This window comes from Chelonoidis abingdonii, chromosome 3, assembly GCF_003597395.2.
Source record: "Chelonoidis abingdonii isolate Lonesome George chromosome 3, CheloAbing_2.0, whole genome shotgun sequence".
Taxonomy (NCBI): domain Eukaryota; kingdom Metazoa; phylum Chordata; order Testudines; family Testudinidae; genus Chelonoidis; species Chelonoidis abingdonii.
The window spans coordinates 81,463,174-81,484,892 of record NC_133771.1 but is presented as its reverse complement, the minus strand read 5'-3'; positions in this window follow the sequence as shown (position 1 = coordinate 81,484,892).

Here is a 21,719-nt window from a genome sequence, read left to right as displayed (position 1 = left end):
GGGACAGTATGTTTTCATTAGCTTTACACATAGTTATAAACATAGGGTTATATTTATTACAACTATTAGCACAAGGGACTAATGCTTGTCAACACACTTGTCAAGAACAGACCATATACTGTAATTTTTGCCTGCCAGATCAGATACCATGGCAACACCTGGTTAGGGGAAGCTGAAGAAATATCTGTAGTTTTGCGTTTGTTAGAGCCATTGGACTATAACAGATATGTATTAATTGCAAGCATATATGACAGCTCACAGCAGATTTTCTGTAAGGGAGGAAAACAACTGCATGGATCAAGACTAAGGACTGCAGAAAGAGATGAATCAAATGCTATGAAGTGTGACTTCAAATATGGTGTCACTCTTGTGAACCCATCATTTACAAGATGTGTGGGGAAAAAAATGTGAGATTTTGTTAATATATAAATATTGTCAATAAGTACTTTGAAGAAATGGGGCCGGGGGGGAGGACATTGCCTATCAAGTTAAAAGGGAGGGGAGAATTATAAATTCTAAAGTGCCTGTAAAAACTTTGACAGTTCTAATCAAGAGCAATCATCTTGATTTTTCTGTTGCAAGATTCATAACATCATGAAAGGTTCCTTGGATACAGATCGCAAATCAGTTTGCTGAAAGAGGAAGTACACAAAACTAAGAGGTATTTAAGCTGAGCTAATATAGGAGTATGTTTGTCAAGTCTACACGGGCACACACACACACTGACTTTGTAACAAGTATTTAAATTTTTGTAATACAATAAATGTTTGTATACAGAAAGCAAAGTATAATTTACTGGAAAAATGTAAGGATGCTTGCAACAGGCTTTATTTCAGCAAATATGTAAAGTATCAGTGTTTTATTGTGTTTTATTGCATTTTGAAATGCATTTTATTGCATTATTGAAATGACAGTATTCAGGACTTGGATATCATTTACAACAGGCTGACATTTTCAAGTCCAAAAAAAATTTATATTTACCTGATTGCTTTCAGATTTTGTTGCAAACTGTTTAAGCTATCCCTTCTTATTTGATGGATGGCAAGTAACTTAAAAGTTAGGTAGACATAACTACAGCATTTGGGTGTCAGTGCCATAGCTACGCTGCTCAAACTTAGGGTAACCACACAGCAAGTATGAAAAACTGGGATGGGGGTGGGGGGCAAAGGAGCCTATATAAGAAAAAGACCCCAAAATTGGGACTGTCCCAATGAAATCGGGACATCTGGTCACCCTACCCTAACTCCTTGTGTAGATGCAGCTTGGTTGACTAAAGAATGCTTCTATCAGCCTAGCTACTGCCCTAGTGGAAGTGGATTACTTACAATGATGGAAAAAAAAAAACTTCTGTTGCAGTAGGAAGTGTTTATACTACAGGTGCTAGAGTGGCATAGCTATGAACTGTAGCTGTGCTACTTTAGTGCCTCTAGTGCAGATGTGGCTTTATTAACTCTCTGCCTCAGTTCCCCATTTGTAAAATGAGGATAATACTTCCCTAGGTCACAGGGGTCATCAGCTATCCATCAATACAAGGATGATGTCTGCAGGATAAAGTCATTGATGAGACTTAAGATGGCTGAGGATTCCAATCCATGCTTTACAGGTTATATACATGCTTTACAGGTTTACATATGTGACAGGTGGTTGCTTAGAGAGAGCACAACTGCTGGCTGGGAGGCTGTACCCTTTCCTTCATCCTCTGCCATTTCTCAGCCTCTTGAGCAAGGCAGTTCTCTTCAAAAGACCTCACAGGGGTATTGTGAGGCTAAATACACTGGAGATTACGAGGAGCTCCGATATATAGCTCTTATCACCATAGTAAGTGCCACAGATAAGATCAAGCAGATGAACTGCAATGCCCCCACCTGAGCCAGGATATGGGGCTGGAGTACAGCCCTCTCACATTGCATCTCCAGCCCACGGGATGAAGTAGCATCCACATATTCCCCAGTGCCCTCCGTACAACTATGCAGGACATATATTTTCAAATGACAAAAACAGACTTTATTTCCCTTTGTCTCAGATATGTTACTTTTTGCTGTGTTTAGCTGTCTTTTCAGCTGGCTGTTGTAGTGACATAACATTGAAACATGTTCCCTCCATGAAATGTGTGATTTAACAAAACACCTAGTGTGAAGGTGTTAATTCAACCTCGGTATATATGTGTGTCTAACTTGTGGATTAACCTGTTCATAATCATCTGCATGTGAAGAAGAGACTTGGGAGAGAGGTTGCTGCTCCTTTCCTTGTAAAGAAGTTCTAGAGTGAAATCCTGGAGCTATTGAAGTCTTACCATTGACTTCAAAGGAGCCAGGATTTCACCCCAAAGCTAGAGGAGACTACTTCTTCCAGCCTACTCTTCCTTCAGAGGGCAGTTGAGGAGCTTTTTGTGGCAGGGGGGTTGTGTGAAGGAAGAAAGACCAAGGGCTGCTGAAGGCCCTGAATGGCTTTATGTCATCCTGAGTTCAAGTCTGTGCTTTATTCCTCCCGCATATAATTTCATTAGCATCCCTCTGGAATGGGGTGCACAAAAACCATCCAGAGGTCAACAGAGAGTGAGTCAACCCTCTTTTCCCAAGCAGAGAGAAGAGTACAGCTGAATCTCCTCAATTAGAGCCTGATACACAGCTCACTGAAATTAATGGAAAGACTCCCACTGATTTCAGTGGATTTTGGATGTGGCCTTTGGGGAAATCCAGTCTATAAGGAATGGACTGGGACCAGCTATGTCAAGTTGTGCATTTCCTTATATTATTCAAAAAAAGTACATTGAAGTGTATGACCTAGTCAGACTTTCCTTGTGGTAGAGAGGAAATAACAGAAATAGCCCTCTTTCAATGGGTTAAAATATTGACTGCAAGAACCTTCTTTGGTTAACTTCATTTACAACCAAGACTGAAGAAAATCTTTGGAACTCTTTGTAAATCTAAGGTCTGGAAACTCTTTTTATTTATTGCATTTTAAAACCCAGGTAGAGACTTCAACACAATGGAGTATAGATGCCATTCCGAAGCATAGCTTGTCTGATCATCTGTTCTCCTTTAAATTGTGTGTTTCTAAACAGACATTTATCACTTTAATTTCAATATTCAAAGTGCCTTTAGCATGAAATACAGCTTAAGGAAATTTGTTGTTTTCCCAATGTAAGGACATAGCATCATTTCATAGAATAGGGTGATATAGTACCCACTCTAGGTTTAATTATTTAGTAAAGGAGATGAGTAATTTAAATGGAAGTCACTTTAGATAAAATTGGGAGCTGATAGAATTCTAACACTTGTCCTTGAATGGAGATAATTCATTAATCTCAGGGAAAGGTCTCTCATTTGTATTTTCCTTTTTCCTTTTTAAAGGGCTTTACTTATTTACATAAATAATAGGGAAAACAAAACATTCAGAATAATTTTTTCTGGAGCACCTACAAAGAATTCATTTTTCTCTAACATCCTAATCCTGTTTGAAAAGAACACTTCAGAATCTTTGGATGGAGGGATTAAGTATACTTTGTCACTAGCTGACATGAAGGGCTTCATTGCTCAAAAGACTGGAACTTTATTCAGCTGTACAACTCAGACCTTTTGTAATGCAAAAACATTTGGTTTCCAATGTTGTCAACGTAGCACCTGAACAAAATCCAATGGGGGGTGAAAAACATTTCTAAGGTATATAATTAAAAATAATAATAATAATACAAGTGATTGTCTTAGAATTTATCATATCTCAGAACTGCATATATATTTTGTAAGTAAAGAATATACAGTCATTAAAACAAACCTCTGAAAATATCAAAATAAAGGACGTTTTTATACAAACAGTGACTCCACCCCCATCAGCAGAGGCTTAAAATCCTGGTGCTCTTTTGATATTCTGTTATAATTCAATGAACAATGATACATTTGTGTCAATAAATGATTGTATCAGTTTTAAAAATTTGTTCTCTTCAGTCACTTATCTGTCATCCTGCATCTCAGAGATCCAACATTTCTCCTCCCTGTAGACATCAAAAACTCTTGTTGAGGCGTTTACCATCTCTGTCCTTCATTACTACAACCTGCTCGGCTTTGGCCCTCGTGACTCCTGCACTGCATCCCTCCACTTTGTTTGAAACACAGCTGCCAATGTCATCTTTCTAGCTCTTTGTGCTCACTTTCAGTCCCATCACTGCTCCTCCATCCTCCATTATGTGAATTTCAAACTTCTTGTGCCCACCTTTCAAGGCTTAACATAACTCTGAAGTGGAACTGGAAGATAGTCATGCCACAACAGACCTGCAACTAACTACTAATAGGTTTTTGCAATATGATTAAAAACTTACTCCCTTTCAGATCCATTGCTCAACCCCACATAATCAATTAAATCCTAGACCAGGGAGAAAGAGATCCCTGTGCTTCTAGAAAAATTAGGTTTTTTTGGTTGTGGTGATGGTGGTGGTTGTTGTTGTTTTTTGTAAATGAGATAACTGCAAGTGAAGTCTAAGAGGTCTTTATAGACCTATAAAACTACCAGTGCCATGGACCGGATGGCGTTCCAACACATTTCAATAAAAATGTATGTAAATAATTCTGGCAGCCCCTGCTTAACATAAATTCTTTCTGCAATCTGGTTCCCTCCCATAATAAATTAATCTGGCCCAGATTTCACTAATACATACTTGAGATTGATAACCCACCACAATGTTGCTTGTACGGATGCATAGTTTGTACTAAATGATGAATGAAATATATCAGCAAAAATTAATAACAATCCCTTTGGCTTGTAAGATATATATCAAATAGTGTAAGAAGAATGTTCCATATACTTTTGATACAATTGGTATAATTTTCCCTCATTGAATCTAAATCCCAAAACCTGTTTCTTGGCAAACTCTATGCTCAGTGGCAAAAAATGTGTTAAGACAAAACAGAAATGTTTCAAATTAGTGGCTAGGAATTTATTCTACCTGAAACTCCTCCATTCAAGAGTTCTCTTGGCCAAAACAGAGCTACATCATTTTATTTTACACATATTACATATATCAGCCAGTTCTAGAAAAGTCACTCCATTGACTGCACTGGAATTACATCTGTTTATTTTCCAGTCACAATCAGGGCCAGTGCAAGGAAGTTTCGCACCCTAAGCGAAACTTCCACCTTGCACTCTCCACCCAGCTAACCCCGCCTCCCCCCCCATGGCAGCTAACTCAGCCCCCCACCCGGGGAGCCCCCCCACAGCAGATACTGTCCCCACCGCAACAGCTAACCACTCTCCCCCCATGGCAACTAACCCCACCCAGGGAGACTCCCCCCCTCCCGCCACGGCAGCTAACCCTGCCTGGGTAGCCCGCCCCAGCTCACCTCGGCTCTGCCTCTTCCACTGAGCACGCCTGCGCTGATTGGAGGAGACTTAGAGCTGGGCTGTGAGCTCAGCGGAGGAGGCAGAGTGAAGGTAAGCTGGGGCAGGGAGCTGTTCCCCTGTGCTCCCCTCACGTTACTGCGGGTAGCCCTCCCCACGCGCCCCTCTACCCAGCTCACCTCCACTCCACCTCCTCGCCTCAGGGGACTTTTAGGTGCCCCCAACCACTAGGCGCCCTAGGCAACCGCCTAGTTTGCCTAAATGGTTGCACGGGCCCTGGTCACAATTATGTTTAAGGAGTAAGGTCTTCTGTTTGTGATAAAGACAGAATGATTCTTTGAGCTTTCAACTAAAATGTAAATCTTTTATGAATCCACATATCATTTATGAAATAGTTCATTAATCATTAAGAATGATGCTTAAAAATAATTTCCATATATACCTGGAAATAAATATATACCCTTTTAAGAGGGTGGAGGGATAGCTCAGTGGTTTGAGCATTAGCCTGCTAAACCTGGGACTGTGAGTTCAATTCTTAAGGGGGCCATTTAGGGATCTGGGGGAAAGATCAGTACTTGATCCTGCTAGGGAAGGTAGGGGGATGGACTCAATGAGCTTTCAGGGTCCCTCCCAGTTCCAGGAGACAGGTATATCTCCAATATAAAAACAAAATAATCAGTAGAATTGACCATTACTGCACTGAAGAAGTGAGAGGTTTTACCAAGGATGAATTTGGATCATTCTGTCCAACAATTCTAATGTTTTAATTACTTAGGGAGCACTTTTGTTGTCTGAGTATGTGGGACTAATATCACTTATTCCCTCTGGATATCAATGAATTTATATAAAATAATCCCTCTAAAGTGTTGCTAGGATCTCTGATGTAACATGAGCTATTTTTCCCATGCTGGAACACATCACAAAGACTGTTCATTAGAATATTTTAGTGCCAATAATTACATGACATACAAGCCTGGTTTTCAGAAACCGCTCTGTGTAAAATGATCAGAGTACACGCTAAAGGCAACCCTTCATGATTTTCAAGTGAATTAGCTCCTCTGTTGGCTTTATATAATTTTGTTGCAGATTCTGTGAACTACTGTACTGTGACTGGCTACATCCTTAACCTGGCCTGACACTTAGATGGGAGTTAATCTTCCTTTTGTGAGATTCTGATCCAGCAGAAAGTAATTAAAGTGACATTAATATAGGCCTTTTGGTAGCTGAGACGTAGTGCTGAGTGCTGCAGCCTTGGTAACCAGTATTTGGGAGTGACCTTTCAGTTTGGTCACTGTGCAGGAAGAGCTATTTCTCTGTTCCAGTGAGGCCTTAGGAAAATGTTTGAAGCCTATATAGTTTTGAGCAGTATTTGCAGTTCACTTTCTGTCCAAGCACTTTGGTCATTCTGTGAACCCTGCCATAATCTCTTAAAATAACCTCTTTTTAAAAAAGCTCTTTCCAGTAATTGTTAGTTCTTGAAGTCACCTTTCAGCTATCTTTTATGCCTCGGGTTTTCTGCTTGTGTGGTATGTTCCGCAATCACAACAGACTCCAAAACAGTGATACTGCAAGCTTTCTCATTTGCTATGTCAGACTCCAAAGGGGATGACAAGATACAAATTCTACCTCAGGATATGTTTTTGGTGCTCTCGCTTACAGTGAGTTGTCTGTGGTAATTTGATGAGCATTAAATTGTGTGATTGTATTTAAAGGTTCAAGGGTTTCCCCAAACTGTTCATAGACTGAATTAAAGTGATTTATAGTCCTGTTGACATGTGCTGAACAACTGAGTGCAAAGAAATGGAAGGAGCTAGCTGAATATAGAGTGCTTTTCTACAGCCTTACTTCATCGTATGGATACACACTGCTTATTGTCTGAACAACTGAAAACTTCAGTCTAATCTCTGAACTCCCCTGATCGTGTGCCATGCTTCCTTAACTGTAGTACTGCAAAGTAAAATTTATACAAATCCCTTTTTCCCACAACTGGAACTATTTATCTTGGTAAAAACTTATTCCATGTGAGTAATCCCATTAAAACCAACAGTATTATTCTTGTGAATGAGTGGTCACCAAGATGAGTAAGGGCTTGTATCTGAGAACCATATCCTCCAGGAAGAATATGCAATGGTATTGCTATGGCACACATGGCACAAAAGGGCACAATTGACAGCCTCCAGAGCATGTTTAGCTTATTCTGGGACACTTCAAAGTAATATGATGATTACTTGATCTAAAATGAAGGTTTTAAAGGGAGTATTGGGGTGCAATATTGATATCAGACAGGGGTACTTTGAGAAGAACGAAGAAAGGTCCTGGAGAGAGTATGGGAGGCCTAGAGATCTCAAATTCTATCTACAGAATGGGGGACTATATCCTGGAAAGCACCAACTCTAAAAAGGACTTAGAGGTCATAGCACACCAATACCTGAACATGAACTCCTAGTGCAATCCTGCAGGGAAAATGTCTAATGTGATTCTTGGATGTATAAGCAGAGGAGTAGTTAGCGGGAGTAGGGAGGTGATTTTTCTTCTGTATAGGTCCTTGGTGAGACCAGTACTGGAATACTGTTTTCAGTTCTGGTATCCACATTTTTTAAAAGGATATGGAAAGAATGGAGATGGTTCAGAAAAGAACCATAAACATAATTTGAAGGCTGAAGACCTATAAAACCACCAATATTATGGACCAGATGGCATTGAAACACATTTTAATAAAAATGTATATAAATATTTCTGGCAACACCTGCTTAACATAACTTTTTTCTGCAATCTGGTTCCCTCCCATAATAACTTAATCTGGCCCAGATTTTACTAATACATATTATGAGATTAATAATCCACCAAAATGTTTCTTGTTGGGATGCATAGTTTTACTAAATAATAACTGCAATATATCCAGGTGATAATACTTAGTCCTGCCTTGAGTGCAAAGGGACTGGATTAGAAAACTTCTCAAGGTCCCTTCCAGTCCTATGATTCTATGATTCTAAAGTGAGAAATATCAGGATGATGTGACAAATTGCATTTGCCACATGCACTATACCCACTAATCTGTCTTCACTAGGACTACTCCTAATATTCCAGTCCCCCAAACCATTTCATATAGCTACAATTTGTTAAAAAGGGATAAAATATCTTCTCTTTTCCCCTCAAATGTGGCATTTTCTTCATAGCTACATTGTACTTAGGTGTAGCCTAGGCAATAATTACTAGTTAATATTTGTATGCTGATCTTGAGACTATGCCATGCACCATGATGTATTTTTCCCATTTCTCTCTAAATGCACAAAGATTCTCCATAGTAATGCAAGACACACAGGTTTTTCTTGGGGGAGATTGTTTAGGTGCTGAGGTTGTCATTCACACATCACCCAGTTACCCCTAACACTTCGGCATTGTACCTTCAAACCCGACTATAGAGACACTTATATAGCAGTGTGCATATCAGCCACCAAAATGTAGTGTTGGACAAGTGGCAGAAGGTTGAGATTGGACAAGCACAAGCCAAAAATATAGAATGAAGAAATAGGAACACAAAATGTATTATAAAAATGGCATTAACGATAAACTAATTAGAAAATTGGTCATAAAAGGGAAGATATAAGTCTCCTCAGAACAATTAGAAGGCCAAATACTCTCTTTTTTACAGCACCTTTAGGGGCTCGTCTGCAAAGGAACTCCTGTCTGGCACACGTGTGATGTTGCTGCATCCTTTGCCAGTGTCCTTTGCCCCACTCAGCATAGAAGGGCATGGAGAAGGTGTGTACGCCTGTGTGTGTGGGGAGGGGAGTGTAATAGCAAGGGGAAGGCATAATACAATTCTGCTATGCCAATTATCTACTGGTGCAGCCAGTGGCATGTTTACTTTTAGGGAAGCCAAGGAGCATCTGTAAATTGTGTTAGGGTGGGGTTCATAACTAGCCTCTTGAAATCCCCATCCTTCTTTCTCCTGTGCTGAATAATGCTTGATTCAGGAGAGAATCTAGCCCAAGCATTCTCTTTGAAATATCATGGCATGAATAAGGACATGGGAGAAGACAGAAAATGAGCCAACATTAGTCCATCACATGGTATAGCTTACATATATCCTGAGACCCCTTCAGTCTGTCCTCTCATGTCTCTAGGAGGCTCCATTCAAGCCAGGAGACCCTCTGTCAGGCTTTCCTGATGTGTTTGTTAAAAATCACTTCACCTTGGGATCTCTTCCTCGGGACAGTGCCCTGTCCACACAAACTCGTTCTATTGGACCTGCCCTTTTCAGCAGGACTGCAAATTTAATTTTAGAAGTAGTACATAACAAAGTTTTGAGATAGTCTCAAGGATATGTTGTCACAGAGCAGCACTGGCTAATATGTGCTGTGTGAAAAATTAAGATTTATCTGTGGCCCTTTGTGGGCTTGAATGAATAGTGGTGGGACGAGCCACCTAAAATGAGTGAAGATGATAATCTCAAGGGAAGATTATTAAAGATATTTAGGCACCTAAAGATGTAGATTGGCACCGGACTCCCATTGATTTCAATGGGAGTTAAGCTTTTGAAAATCCTTCTTGGCACCTAAATACTTTAAAACACTGATCCTAAGAGGATTTTTAAAGGACTGGACATTTGAATATCTATATAACAAGAATATCCATAATTGTTGTAAATATTTAAAAATAGTTTTGGTAGGAATATGTTCCAGGGCATAAACCAATCTCTAACTATTGGAGAATAGGAAGAACTCACCCTGAGAGTGAGTGACTGCTGATTTATTTGGTTCTTCTCCAACTTCCTCTGACACAGCGGGTGCTTGCCTTTGACAGGATATAAAACTATTTGGATGACTGATCTGATCTATGATGCATGGCAATTCCTATGTTTTCTGATTCCTTACTCCCAATTCCAAAGTCACATTTTGCAAAATAATAAGATATCAAAATGACAGGAAAAGCCCATATCCCCTCTCTCTGCCTTGCAGTCTCTCCAGTGAAGATGAAGAGTTCACTTCGAACTCCCAAACAGCTGTGCTTAGAAGCTGCTCTAATACTTTAGTCGGATATGGCCAATCATTTTTATTTTCAGTTTAACTTTATATTGAATTCAGAATGGGAGAAGCTCTATTTAGATTACTATAAAAGCCACCTATTAGTTTCTAAACATAGAGTGCCACATGCAGAAGTGATTTCAGCAAGCCAGCTCCTAGTGATAAATACTAAATTAAATTTAAGGAAATGTGGAATGCCTTTCCCCAGGTGCATGGAGTTTTCCACTTACAGTATGATTATAGGAAAAGCTCAACTGAGATATTATGTTTATTCAGTCAATGACTGCATAGATTATAGATTATAAAGCCACTAGGGACCATTGTGATCATTCAGCCTGCCCTCCTTATAATGCAACCCATAGGACTTCCTATAATTAATTCCCATTTGAGCTAGGGTCATAGGTCTTACCAGGTGTTGTCCATTAACCTAAAACTAAAGTTAACACAAAACTCTTGTTAGGAAATTGAGCAGATGTGTTAACACCATTAAGATGTCACTGATTTAATTGTAGCTGAATTGTCCTGCAAAATCCTAAAGCCTATCCTGACCAATGGGATGTGTTCTCTGTGTATGTATGTGTTTGTGTAACCAAAGGTGTGAAAAAATTGTCCAAGTTATATCTGTGTGCCACTTAGAACTCCTGTGTATTTTAAAAAATTTCTTCACCTTTGGGCAACAAACTCTCTATATGAGTTTCAGACTTTTATCATAAGAAAATATGGATGAGCACAAGAGAGAAGTCTCAAGGAGCAGGTTCATGCATTTTTCATTCCACATGAAGCTCTAAGCTTCAGGCACTGAGAGAGCCTGCCTATCACCAAAACAACAAGAGCTCATTTCATAAATACTATAAAATATTGGAATATGCTGAACTTGCCTATTGTCACCTTGAGATTCTGCCATATATAGTTCAGATGTTTTCTGTAAAGCTTCGTAGATCAGAATGCATATGCTTTTCAATGTATGTGAGGCTTTGTCTTTTATTTTTGTTTGTAAAGACGACTAAAACCTTAAGTAACAGAAAATTAGATTAGAGTGACAGTTTCTTCAGATAAGTGGAGTGATTAAAGAACACCTGACACATGGTGCAACAAAACCAATTTGGGGACTTCCAGTTCATTGACGCATCCAGTCAAATAGTTAGTGCATGATAAGGATGGACACAAGATCAGGCCAGAGATTAGGTGGACTTTAGCCGGATCAATTTCATGAATCTGAGTAGAAAAGTGCCAGTCAGATCAATTTGACTTTTTTTTTATTACCATCCTTGGCTCAGAGACTCATTACTCTTCAGTGTAGCAGTCTGCCTAATTCTTCTTCTCAGAGATCAGTTGCTTTCTTAGGTAGACAGTTGAACTAATCACCCAATGGATGAATTTGTGCAGCTGCTTTGTAGAGGTCTCCATATCTGGCTCGGAAACAGATGGAGCAATGTCAATGACAATAAAAATGAGAGAACTGAGAAAGTGGAACAAGAAAGATTGAAGGAAATTATAGGGCAGGGCAGATTTGCCTTGAACTGTAAAACCAGAAAAGAATGAGGAAAGAAGATAAGTGGACAAACAAAAATAAAACACTTGAAACGACAGAGCAGTGGAGGGAAAATGGCATGAGGGCATTTTTAAAAGAAATTAGGAGGAAAAAAGCAAAACAAGATTTAGGGCTGAATTTATATTAAAAGTGACTCTGGATAGGTGGGAGTGTGATGATGACATTTATCAGTGCAATTTATTTATGGTAGTTCCAGTGTATGCACAGTAATCAAATGGACAGCACACTTCCAAACATGGCAGTACCCTCTTTTAAAGAGTGTTATGGCAGGAATCACCAGTGGCATTCTTACACATAGAGTTTGCTGAAATTTTCACCCCAGTAGAGTTGGGTGAATTTTTTAAGAAGAGGACTTTATAAAAAAACTATTTATGAATTTGACACAGCAGTTTTGTCTGGGGAAAAGTTTTTCACAGTCAACTGTGTGTGTGTGTGTGTGTGTGTGTCTGTCCACCTTTATAATCTTTAGCCCAGCAGTTAGGGCACTAGTCTGGGATGTGGGACACCAACATCTGAATCTCCATTCTGGAGCAGGGACTTGGACTTAGTGTAGAGCTACACAGCAAAGAAAAACCCAGGGCTGACCTGTGCCAGCTGACTCTGGCTGCGGGACTGTTTCATTGCTGTGTAGACTTCTGGGCTCAGGCTGAAGCCCTAACTCTGGGACAGTGCCACCCTACAGGGTCCTAGAGCCTGGACTCTAGCGCAGCCTGGATGTCTACAGAGCAATGAAATAGACCTGCAGCCCAAGTCAGCTGGCATGGGGCAACTGTGAGTTTTTCTCTGTTGTGTAGATATACCTTAAAATTTTCCCATTCCTAGATAAGCATCCAAACCACCAGGCTATTAAGTTAAGGTGGCTCTCAGTCTTTCTTGTTGAAGCTATGCCACTTTGTAGAAATATTTTAATATTCCTAAGCCAAAGAGGGAGAGTGAGAATAGCTCTATAACTGGTTGTTTAAGGCACTCACATGGGAAATATGGTTTCAAATCTGCTCTGAATCCAAACAGGGATTTGAAACCACATCTTCTGCCACCTAAGTGAGTGCCTTAATCACCAAGTGGTAGGTCCCCTCCTTTGGCCCAATGAATATTTAGATATTGCTACAAAGTTGAACAGCTTTAATAAGAGAGATTGAGAGCATCCTACCACAGAATATCCTATAGCCTGGTAATGAAGATCTTCACCAAGAATGGTGTAGATCCAGGGCTGGTGGAACCATTTAAGTGACCTAGGCAGTCACCTAAGCGCTGGGATTTGGGGGGCCCCATTTTCTTCGGCAGCAACCATGGCTGCTGGATCTTCGGCCACTCCAGTCGCCGCCAGCACTTAGGCAGGGGAGCATGGGGAGGGCCGCCTGCAGCAAGTGGGGGGTGGTGGCACCCAGGGGAATTCTCTGCTCCAGCTCATCCCTGCCCCACCTCCTCCCCGAGCACGTCGTGGCTGCTTAACTTCTTCCGCCTCCCAGGCTTGCGGTGCCAATCAGCTTAGGTGCTGCAAGCTTGGGAGCTGGGAGAAGTGAAGCAGCGATGGCGTGCTCGGGGTGCTCGTGCACAGAACAGGGGTGAGCTGGGGGGGTGCCTCAGGGCGGAGGAGGGGAACTGCCACAGAGGAGGAGTGCCTCAAGGTGGGGGTGTGGGGGGGGCAAGGTGGAAGTTTCGCCTAGGGCACGAAACATCCTTGCACCGGCCCTGTGTAGATCTGAGTTCAAGTCTCAGCTTCAAATCTGGTCTCTAATATTCCAAGCAAGTGTGCTAACCCCTGGCCTAAAGTGTATAAGGGGCCCAAGCTCCCTCTCTCTCTTTGTTGACCCAGATGGACTTTTTCAAAAATCAACTATTCAGCCAGCTCTACTTACAAGCACTTTTTCTCCGTGTCTGAACAATGTATAATCTTTGCAGAAATTCTGCATTGTTAGTTTTATGATTATTATTATTTTGGGGGAGAACTGTGGCAAGCAGCAAGAGAGGAAAAAATATTAAAAAAGAAATGGACAGCATTCTCATAGTTTTTGGTAATCTTGAATTATCTCTGATAATATATCTACAGTTCTCATTTTTCGCTAACTAAAGATTATCTTTTCTGTTACTTACACTTATAATGGCAGTACCTTATTTAACTGATTATAGAGCATTCATTTTCCAAAAAATATTTGCAAGCAATGGGAGGAGCAATTAACATATGTTCTCAAATAGGCCTCAGCTTAGCAAAGCACTTAAGCATGTGCTTAACCACATTTCTATCTAGCAAAGCACCTGCTTAAATTTCATTGAGGCTTAAACTTGTGCTTAAAATTAAGCATAGTGCATTGTCAGATTGGAGCCACGGCGTCAAATTTATTCCAAATATAATTTCTCTCAGTGGAATTATATCCAGGGATAGATTTCACCCACTATTAATTATTTTGAAGTTCCCCTATGATGTATATTATTATCCTTATTAGGCAAATGGGATAGCTAAGACATACATCTATTACCTGATTAACTCAAGCTCACACAATGTATTTGGGAATAGAACCAAATAAAATCACATAACTCCAGCTCCAAGGGGAGCTACTTCCTCTTATATTCTCATCTGAGAGTGTGAGGAATTACATATGTTTTCTGTGCATCCACATGAGACTGCTACCCTCTATGTAGAACAATGTACTGTAAAATTCAATGAGTTTATCCTGACATTTATCTATGATGAACACAGCAGTGCAGTGGATGTAGCTGCTTTCCTGCAGATGTTCAATGAAAAGTGGTCTTATCAATCATAGTGAAGAGAGGATTCAAGTTTGATGCAGTGTTTGCTTATAGCATATGGGTGATATACCAATACCTCATTTGCAACAGTCAGAGGCACAAAGACCCTTGCAGTAATTTATATTGAGTGACTTGCATACACACGCATATGACCTTTATCTTAATAAACATACCTAACTCCACAAAATACAGAAAACTGTGTAGGGCTAGATCCACACCTTGTTTAAATTGGCATAACTCTGTTGAAGTCATCTGGGTTTGAGGTATCTGGAATATAGAATTAATAGTCTCATTACCTCTGCCACAAGGTATACATACTTTCAGAAACAGTAACCCTTGCTACAAGAGGGAAATTTTTATTTTAGAAATACCAATTTAATAGGGAATAGGATAGGCAGCCCAATGGGAAATGACTGCAAGGGTAAGACTTTAACGTATGTACAGAAGTGCACATGTGGATTTGCACTCTTCCAATTACGTGCTAAACCTTGACTTGGGCAGGCATTTCCTGTATGTCCATGCAAATGAGAATTTGCATGCATGGAAGCCAGTTGCGAGTAAAGGTGCTCAAGGACTTTTGAATAACTGGTCATTAGTCTTTTTCAGAAGCGTGTCTGAGATGGGAGGAAGCATAGGGTAAGTATTGATTCAGTATCGCTTTGGGTCTGCTTTCAAAATGTTCCATTACCCTGCTCACAGTGGGCAAAATTCTTGATATGCTTATCCACACTTATCATTAGTCCACAAATAGTCTGATTATTGACTTCAGAGGGGTTGTTTAAGGTGTTCCGCATCTTGAGTAAGGTATCAGAATCAGAGCTGGTCTGAAATTTTCTCATGGAATTTTTTCCCTATGGGAAAAGCTGCAATTTATTGAAAGAAGAATGTTTTGCAGAAACATGTCTATTTTGGCAAAAGTTCATTTCAAAAGCAAAATTGGATGAAAAGGAAGCATTTTGTGAGATCAAAACATTCCATTTTGGCCTTTAGAGAATGGAATGTTTCATTCTTCCTTTTTGAAATGACTTTTAATTTCAATGTTTTAAATATTAAATAATGTAAAATAAAAAATTCAAAATCAGAACAAAATGTTTCCAATCAACCTGGAACTCCTCCACACCCAGATAAACATTATTTTGCAATAAATTATTTACTTTTGTCCCATTTGGGAATAGATTAAAAAATAAAAACCTTACAACATTTCCTGTTGTTGTGGAAAATCGACCACATGGTTGATTTTAGATCAGACAGCCTGAGGCACCTTTATTTCATACAAGCATATATGCAGGGAGAGACAGCATAGACCCCACGCAAGAGGCAGGCTGCTCTGCTTTTTACAAATTTTACCATGCTTATAAAGGTTAAAACCACAAAACATAGGACGCTGGTTACTTGCCTTATTGGGAATATAATGTTGATAACAAGCAAGCTGACCAATTAATTCTCCATCTGTGGCGAAACCCCAATTTTCCATCTATGGCTTTTCCTGTTTTTGTCTTTGCCAGTCAAGTCTGCGTTTTGACCGTTCTAACACCTTTTCTGTAGTCCCGACAGCAGGCTCAACTGTTGTAACTTAACAGATCTCCTGGTTCCCCTTTATCCAATTCCAGTTCCTCTTAGTTGGGGCCCACATATATGCCCTTTGTACAAGATAAATAGGCTTAGCTGTTGTTTTATTGCTTAATAGACCTTAGGCCTGCAAGCTTAGTGGTTGCTTTATAACTTTTGCTCAGGCCTAAAGGGTTGGCGGGGGGGTGTTCCCTAACATTGTGAAACAAAAATCTGATTTCTACCCGTGTCTGCTCAGAATTTGGCTATCTATTGGCAAAAATTTTCTGGCCTGGTTGGGAAAATAAATATTAGGTGACTACTGCACAACGTCTGTATAGTCAAATTTTGGATGCATATATAGTGCATTCTTCTCCTGATAAAATTTGATGCTCAACTTACAAAAATATATGTTCTTCTAATTGAAAAAAGACAGATGTTTTCATTATTTATAGTTAACAAAAGGAACAACTAGATGACGTTTTTTCTCCAGGGATCCTAGAAATATCAAGTGTAATGTCTTTTCCACTTTAACAAAAGTATATGCAGGGCATTCCTGTCTAATATTGACATAGAGAATCTAAGAACATCTGGCAGCAGTTTCATTCTTAAAACATTTGCCTGAAGCCCACCTCATAAAGGACCCAATGTTTCCTGGTTCGTACAGTGTATAAGTGTAAATATACAATGTGTATTTTTCAGCAGTCATCTTTCTTAGAGAGAATATTCTTAAAAGTATAATCCACATGTTAATATATGTTGTAAATTTGTGTGCTGTATATTATGGTTCAACAAACATTCTTAGGTGTGTAAGACACCAGACCATGGCTCCACATATACAATAAAAAACAAGAGCCTGGATAGTAAGCCAAAGAGCAAACAATAGTTTTCAGAAGTTTTTAGTGTGAATCCCCAGAAATGATCAGAAGACATGTGTCAAGGTGTCACCCCGACTCAGAACTTTAGGGTACAGATGTGGGGACCTGCATGAGATAACCATTAAGCTTATTTCCCAGCTTAGATCTAGTTTCTGCCGCCACCAAATAGTTTAAACAAAGGTTTATGGGACAGTCATTTGGAAACTCCTTCTTCCCCCAAAATATTTCCACAGTCTTTACCCTCCTTTTCCTTGCGGGATTGATATTGATTCACCTCTCACCAATTCCTGGTGAGCACAGATCCAAAAAACCCTTGGATGTTAAAACAAGGAAAAATCAATCAGGTTCTTAAAAGAAGACTTTTAATTAAAGAAAAAAGGTGAAAGGAATACCTCTGTGAAATTAGCATGCAAGCTACTCTCACAGACAACAGATTCAAAACACAGAGGATATTCCTCTGGGCGAAAACCTTAGTTACACAAAAGCAGCAGAGAATCCTGTGGCACCTTATAGACTAACAGATGTTTTGGAGCATGAGCTTTCATGGGTGAATACCCACTTGCGTCAGATGCATGTAGTGGAAAAGTTCTCAGGGCAGGTATATATATGTAGCAAGCAAGCTAGAGGATAACGAGGTTTAGTTCAATCGGAGGGATGCGGCCCTGTTCTAGCAGTGAGGTGTGAAACCAAGAGAGGAGAAAAGTGTTTGTAGTGGCAAGCCATTCACAGTCTTTGTTCAGTCCTGAGTGATTGGTGTCAAATTTGCAGATGAACTGAGCTCAGCAGTTCTTTGTATAGTCTGGTTCTGAAGTTTTTTTGCTGCGGGTGGTCACCTTAGTCTGCTATAGTGTGGCCAGGGAGACTGAAGTGCTTGCCTACAGTTTTTGTATATTGCCATTTCTATATCTGATTTGTGTCCATTTATCCTTTTCATAGAGACTGTCCAGTTTGGCCAATGTACATAGCAGAGGGATTGCTGGCATATGATGGCGTATATTACATTGGTGGACATGCAGGTGAATGAATGGTGATGGTGTGGCTGAGCTGTTAGTTCCTGTAATGGTGTCGCTGGTGGAGATATGTGGGCAGAGTTGGCATCGAGGTTTGCTTGCATGGATTGGTTCCTGAGCTAGTTACTATGGTTGTGGTGTGCAGTTGCTGGTGAGATCGTTTTCAGGTGGCAGGTGTCTGTGGGCGAGGACTGGCCTGCCACCCAAGGCCTGTGAAAGTGTGGATCATTGTCCGGATAGGTTGTAGATCCCTGATTGATGCGTTGGAGGGGCTTTGCTGGGGCTGTACGTGATGGCCGTGGAGTCCTGTTGGTTCTAGGACCAGACTTCAAAGCGAAACTGCTGGCTTCAGTTCATCTGCAATTTGACACCATCAGCTCAGGAACAGAGGCACCACAGTCGACAAAGAAAATTATCATCCTTCAACTTCGCGCGAATAACGATGCGCACAGGACGCACTTGACACTACGACGGGATGTACATGACCAAGAACTGTGAATGAGTTGCAACTACCGGCAGAACAGTTTTCCTCTCTGGTATTTTACACTACATAACTGGTAAGAACAGGGCCTCATCCTCCCTGATTGAACTAACCTCGTTATCTCTAGCTTGCTTGCTAGCATATATATACCTGCCCCTGGAAATTTCCACTACATGCATCTGACGAAGTGAGTATTTACCCATGAAAGCTCATGCTCCAAAATGTCTGTTAGTCTATAAGGTGCCACAGGATTCTCTGCTGCTTTTACAGATCCAGACTAACACGGCTACCCCTCTGATAGTTACACAAAGAAACCCAATTTGATTCTTCCTCTATGCAAAAACAAAGTCACAAAAGAAAGTAAACATAATCTAGTACATTCGTTCTCTAAACACTTACTACTTTTAAGAAAAGTTAGATGGCTGATTCCTGGATCCTTCACTCTGGCAAAAACTTTTCTGAACAGACAAAAGACTGATTTCCCTCCTCCCTGTTTGAAAACATCTTGTCCCCACCATTGGTTCCTCTGGTCAGATGTCAGCTAGGCTATGTGAACTTCTTAACTCTTTACAGGTAAAAGATGAATTAACCCTTAACTTTCTGTTTATGACAACATGATAAATTGGAGGATGACAAAAGTCTCTTTATTTATATTTTGTATGCCTAGGTCTTCTCAGTTTATTTGGCTGCAGCAGGCCTTTATCAAACCGATCATATGAAATGTTCAGCTTGGCTTGGCAGAGTCTAGACGCTACTTTTTGTTTTCAACTTTCCATCTTTTGAAACATGACCTTGACAACAAAATTTATTTCCCATCTAACTTTCTACTCTGTTGCACTCAATTCTGCTGCTTTTTTCCCCTCCCGTTTCTCCCTCTGTGTACCAAACATTTTGTTCTTAACAGGAATATGCACATATTTGGGTAGCCAGATATGTGTCAGGAGATTACAAAGTATTCTGTTTGCTGTTTCTCCATTTTGTGGGGACAGAGCTTGTTTTTACCATTGTAATTAACACACAAAAATGTAGGTAAGATATGCATGCCTTCTCTTTCCATAGGATCACACCAAAATGGTGGTAATTATTTTTAAAATCAAAACTTTTCAATGATGGATTTCAAAAGCAAAGAGAAGATTGTACAGTTCACATAAGGTTCTGTTTTAGATTATCAAAAATTTGTTAGAGCAGTCCAAATTTCTAGTGAGTATTTTCAGTTCCAATCAACAGCAGCTTGCTGCCTTCTCTTTTTTTCTGCCATCACCAACTTAAAAAAAATGTTATAAATCAAATACTTAGCTGCCTACACAAGTTTCAGAATGGCCTGGACATACCTGTAGCTGGTAGTAGCAGAAGTCAATCCCTTGCCCTCCTTGTAGATCAGCCACTAGAAGGCAATGTCACGCAATCTCTAACACCCAGGCCCCAGTTTTCGAACACTTTCACGTACAGGTTAATAGCATATGTAATTACATGCAGGATCAGGCAGTGATGCTGGAATAATTTTTATAGGTGGGAGGATGCTGAAGGTGTAAATCATGTATTTTGGGATCTTATTACTACTTCTGACCAGAGGGTGTTGTAGCACCCCTAATTCTAGCACTTATGGAAGCTAATACATACACATCATAATGAACAATGAGACATACTTTTCAGCAAATATACCAGAGGAGATGAACAGGAGTGGCACCAGGGGAGTGGCTCATGTGCTTAGAGGGAGAGGGACTTGCTTTTCATGGAGTGGTGTGGTTGGGTTTGGGCTCCTGCATGTGCCAGGTGAGACAGGTCCGTTTGGGTCTTGGTGAGGACCATGTGGCTTGGAAATCTAGGTTTGGTGGTCTGAAATCTCAGTGGTTAATCCCTCCCTCTTAGCCTGGGGGTGGAGCTGGCAGAGAAGCTTAATACAAAACGCAGATACCAAATGAACTCATTAGCCTATGAACAGGATTGGCAAACAGGAACGTTTTTGATGGAGTCTAACAGGTGACAATCTATACATCTGGAAGTGGATAAAAGTAGGCAGGCTATGGCCATCAGAGAGAAGAGGATCATGAATAATTCCACATAGCTAGAAGTATCTAATTGTTATCAGGGTCTTGGGAAGGAAAGTGCAGAAAATGGCTCTGAAAATCCAGCTGCTCAAATGGAATGGAGAGCTGAATGGGACATTCCTGAGGATAGCTGTTCAGATTTATAGACTAGACGAAAGAGGTGGGTGAAAAGGGGAAACTGATTAATATTAATTTAACACAAAATCAAGATGTCAAGTATAAAATTAATCAAGGCACCTAGGCACATGTGGAGAATAAATATTTTAATTGCCTATACATCAGTGCTATAAACCTGGGTAATAAACAAGAGGAACTGGAGTTACTCGTTTATGAGCATAAATTCAACCTACCGACCTAGTAGATTTAAGGTATATCTATGTCAAATTGTGAAGTTGAATTTGGTCTGTGAATACCATTTTGTGATTGTTACTTTCAGTGTGACAGTCATGTAGTGTTGTAACCTTCATTTTTTCCTGTTTCTTCCATTCTGTGTGCTGACACTGTGTTTCAAAACCAGCCTGCCCCTGAGAAGGACAGTCTTTTCCAGACATGGCCTTGCTCTGAAGGTGGTAGAACACCTCTGAGAAGACTTTTAATGTGAGAATTATTAAAAGCCACCCACTCTGTCTCAACTACCAGCCCACCCATAAGGACATTGAACTCTACACTGAAGCCTGGCTTGGGGAAATCCCTTTGCCAGGGCATACGGCCAAAGGAGATCAAAGACTATATTTAAGGGGGAGTGCTCTTAGTTAAGGGGGCCAGGCCAGTCTCATGTGCCTGAAGACCAGACTAAAGAACTCTCTCTAAACCCAGTGCCCACAACAGGGGTGAGACTAAACTTGAGTTATTCTTTCAGTTTTGTTTGTTTCCAGAAGATCTATAACTCTTTAAGATGCTCAGCCTGTGTTCTTTACTTTTCTGCCACGTTGTCCCTGAAAGGGTTAGTTGAGAAACCAGTACTCCTGCAGCCAGATGGACGCTGAGGAAACATATTTAGGCAACTGGAGACTCAAAAGGGCTGAGCCACTGGTCTTGGGATTTAAGACACCTGGACTGTGGGGTCGCAGACAGTGGATTTGTGCCTGATAGACCC